Consider the following 5,126-nt stretch of genomic DNA (forward strand, 5'->3'; position numbering starts at 1 on the left):
GAGTTCGGACCTATGATAGGAGAGATTGGTGAAGTATAAGTTGCGAGGTATGCCTCCTTCTTGTATATGTCATCTACAAACTCCATTATATTAATGTCTCTTGATACAATAGAGGAAATCGCATGGCAACAAGGAATTCCTGACAATAGCCAAGCACGACATGTGCACGTTCTTGCCCTTAGGTCCACAACATTAAGTACGGTGCCTGCATTGTGTCGAACTTGAAACCTTTTATTGCCTGAATATTCAACGCACTCCACTCTTGCAAGTCTACTATTCTTGTCCAAAATTTTCTGAATTCTAGGGCCTACTACTGCTATCCATCGATTAGAGGACTCTCTACGGACAACAATTCTCTTCATCAAATAAATTTGAATCTCCTCTAGCATGGTCAAAATGGGCTTCTCTCTTGCGTTGACAATTGTACTACTAAATGATTAACATAAATTGTTGAGAAGCACGTCACTTTTGTTCTCTTCTCTGAAGTGGGATTTACTCCAATGAGATGCTGGTTTTGATTCAAGCCATTCATACAGAGCCTGGTCCGAGTCCAACATCCGTTGCATGTGTTGAAGCCATTGTAATACAGTAGTCGCTCTGGCTACATCCTATAGACAATTTTTCAAAGTCAATCCCTTGTGTGAAGCACTGAAATTGTTGTATAAATGTCTAACACATGTTCTGTGCTCCGAATTCTCGAACAACGACTCAATTGCATTAATTAACCCCTTCTGCTTATCAGAAATGAATGTCCAATGCTGACTATTGTGTATATGTAAATCGTCCTTTAATAACCCCAGAAACCATCTCCAGTTATCCGCATTCTCAACCTCAACAACTGCATACGCCACTGGGTACATACCATTATTAGCATCCATACCAACTACAGATAATAACTGCCCAACATGCTCTGTCTTCAAAAAGCAACCATCTAACCCAATCAACCTTCTACAGCCCCTAACGAAACCGTCCCTCAATGCTCCAAAGCAAATGTATAGTCGTCTAAATTCACCAGCATGCCCCTCAATTAAAGCAGTTGTTCCAATGTTTGTTCTCTTCAACTTCTCACAATAATCCCATAGTACTTTGTAATGCTCAACCACACTACCTCGAATTTTTTCAAGTGCTTTCTTCTTTGCTCTATACACTTGCCAATGGGAGATATTACCCAAACCATCCTTTTTCACCCTCTCCAAGAATATACTAACAGACGTGTTTGGTTCAACCCTCCAATCGGATAAGTACCTATCAGCCAGGTAGGTTGAGCTCACTCTGAAGTTCCTATACACCATAGGGCAAGAATGCTCTTCGATAAAATTTTTAATCACAAAGCTTGTCTTGTTATGCTCCTTGGTAGCATATAACAACCATGGACAATCCCCCTTACATATGGCTCTCAGTTTGTATGCATCATCCTTCTTGTATTTGATCTCTCGATTTTTACTAACCGAAGGTGCAGTGATTACAACCGTCAAGATAGCCTTCGACTCGAATACCAAACCTGCATAATTAAAAAAAAAATTAAGGTCTTTGATTCCAAAAAATAAATTACAAAATACATTTAATTTGTAATAAAGAAGATCTTCAACTAACCTATTCTAAACTCTAGATCCTCCATATCTGTCCTCACATTGAAAGCATCATTAAAAGCTCTACTTCTTGAAGTTGTACCCTCCTTTTCACTATGAATAGTTTTTAATTCATCGGAGTCTCCATAGTCGGTATCTGAATCCCTAACTTGCTGCGCATCTGATACACCAAATTCGAAATCAAAATTAACTTGTTGATTCCCTGCTTCACCAGTAGCTACTGGCTCATGCTCTATCTCGTAATCAGATTCTACCAACCCTTCAACCTCTTCTCCCCCACTTTGCTCTTCATTGATAGCTTCAACTACAACTTCATTCACTCCCGCACTCATATAATCGACGTTTGGATTCGCATCATAATGATATTGTAAGCTTTCCTTGACCACAACTCTTCAGCATTGTCCTCAAAAAATTGATCCGACCAAGCAACTTCAGGCTCCGCTCCTTTGTTCTCTTCAACAATTGGTACATAACGACCTTCAAATGGTTGGTCGTCATCAACTTCATGCGTATGCAACGACAATGCATATGATTGCATTGAGACTACAACATATATCTGTAATATTGAATGGCCCTCCATATCCTTAAGCATTCCCTCAATATCCCTTGTACTCTCCAATTTCGTCAATCCCTTTCCTAAACTCATCCTTTGCTTCTTATAATAAAACTCCAATAGCATTTCATCACCAATTGCATGTAAGAATTTCATCAAATTCTCTTTCGTAAACAATGCAGCACGAAAGAAATCGATAAAAAGCACATACCTCCTTCATACACCAAATTGTTTGGCTTTTCATAAAATTTGCCGCCGTGATGTAATTCAATGGTGAAATTTGGAGAATTACCACATGCATGCAAACGATAGGAAATTCAAAACCAATATCAAGCAATAAATTGGGGAGTTTTGGGAGAAATTAATGCACGCAAAAATGTATAGATGTAAGACTATAACGTAAATGGGCGGACTGTCTGCGAGGTCCCTCAAAATCGGAGGAAACATGTTGCTCATGGAAGGAGCATATACCTACCATTGGTCATATGCAAGAAATTTTAACCCACGTGTAATGTTGAATTACATCATATAAAAATCATGTAAAAATTCTGCTACAAAAATCCCTTTTTCAAAAATTTGTCACCACATATTCACAATTTCAAAAATCACAACAGCTTGTAGTCATTTAAGGATAAAATTGGGAATGGGTGGTAACTCACCCTTTCCTATTTCATCTCCTTTAACAGTGTCAGTTGAAGACAGAGCATGGTCGACAGTTTTGGATTTCGAATCTGTAATGGGTCCTCCTTTACCTGCATAACAACAATAAAGTAGTAGAAAATTCGATGAAAACACCAAATCATGCAAAAAGGCCAAATCCCTAACTTGAAATCATAAAAATCCAAGTCCAAACTTCTCTTACCTTCGTTCGCTTCAAATCGCCTCAAGCGTGCTTCGACTATGTGGCAACGAGGGTGAACACCGTAGAGGGAAAAGTGGTGAACGGAATGCGCACAAAATATGGGTTAGGCAAGAAGAAGAAACAGCTTCGTCCAGAGAATGGGTTATGCGTAAAATGAAGAGGCGGGAGAGATCACACAGTGAAGAACATGTTGGTTGGACGATCCTACCCCTGCATTTGAAAAAGAAAAGATCCATTTTATTTAATTTAAAGGAGCATTTAAATGGGGAATTGACAGGAGGACGTTTTGCGCAAAAAATGGTAAAGATGAAGGTGAAATCTATCAAAAAACCAAAGGTAGTGATATTTTCCACAAAAATCTAGAAAGGTAGGAACGTTTTGTGCTAATCACCCTAATCGAAAATATTGACCTAAATTCAGTGACCCAAACTTGACATTTTCACACTTCAGTGATCAATCAAAGCATGGACTTAAGTTCAGTAACCATTGGAACAATTAACTCTAACATTAGGTAAGAGAGTGGGACATGTCCCATCCAATACATGGGCCAAGTATACCAAGTAGTGGGTCAATTCTCGTAAGCCTTCCAAAAGATTGGGACGGGCCATGAGCATCTCTAACTAAAATTGGGCAGCTTCAAATGGTCGTAAATAATTTTTAGGTCGGGTCACCAATTTTAGGCATCGATATTTAATACAATTCTTTGGACGATGTCGATTGAAAGTTCCAATAAGTAACATCATAGTCGGAAATATACTGAGTATCAAAACCCAACACACATGCATCTAACCAAGCTGTCTTCTGAATAAGGTGATACATATCAATGATTGTGCTTCAAAGATATATCTCACCTTTACTATAAAAGAGAAGATCTTGCACTACCGTTTATTTTTGGACCCTCCATCTCACATGTAACCGGTTTGCACTGTTCATTATTTAGATACTTTATTAGTATAAAATGACAAAACCATCCATTTTCTTTTCAGCACCCATTTCCCTAACCTTAATTTCCTCTATTCTCTCTTAATTATCATACAAAATGGCCTCAAATAATTCCCCCTAAATTGATCTTTACACTTGCAATTAGAATCCTCATCCCTTCGTTTTATTGTCGTTGTGTATTCTTCTTCCAATTTTTTTCATATCTAGATAGTTAAGCGTTTGATTTTTTTGTTGTTTTTCTTCGACCTTGGATGAAAATCTACAACAATCCGAGGACATTTCTACAGGAAATTGATGAATGTCGACCTCAAGTATGTTCTTCTCATACTTTTTCTATTTGCATTTAGTTTCATTTTTTCCAATTCTATATTCTTGAGGGTTTGATTTATTCCCTTTTACGTTTGTTTCAATTTTTGTGAAAGTTTCCCAAAAATTCAAAAAACTTCATATTTAATCTAGTTTAGGGTTATAATCAGTGGAATTGATGCCTCTATCCTTATTGTCTGAGTTGGATTAGAGTCCATTATTATTTTTTGGTCGTACATATCACAATTTTTTGGTTAAGTGTTTGTATGGTTGAGAGTTTATAGCGTTATGCTTATTTTTATGTTTGTATAAATTGTGTTTTACTTTCCTTTTTCTTTTTTGTTTGGTATGAATTCTCCTATGCATCAACAATCACAAACCTTAAATCAACATTTCTCATTTACCTTTTTTATATTTTTCGATAGGCCTCAAGAGTACTTCTTGTGGATGAAGACAATACTTGTCTAAATATCGTGAATAGCATACTTAAAAAGTGTGGCCATGAAGGTATCTAAGGTTTCGCAGACTTGTATGAGTTTGTGCTAATAGATAAGTGATTATTTTTGGGCATGAACTAGCAAGCGCAAAAATAAGCACAACGCTATAATAAAAAGTAAATGAGAAATGTTGATTTTAATTTTGTATACAAACATAAAAATAAGTTAACTATTTTGATATACAATAAAGAAACAATGCTTGGCACTTTGACAGATCAATTGGGGGGCTCTTGAGCACTTGTCAGTTTGGGGCACAACCTGCGATTTAACCTGTCTGCAACTTGAGGGGTCAAGGTGTAGACTCCAGGATTTAGTCACTGCAAAGTGGATACCTGGATATAAAAAAAATAATAATAAAAAAAAAAAAAAAATATATA

The sequence above is a fragment of the Olea europaea genome, chromosome 10 (genome assembly GCF_002742605.1).
Source record: "Olea europaea var. sylvestris chromosome 10, O_europaea_v1, whole genome shotgun sequence".
Lineage (NCBI taxonomy): Eukaryota > Viridiplantae > Streptophyta > Magnoliopsida > Lamiales > Oleaceae > Olea > Olea europaea.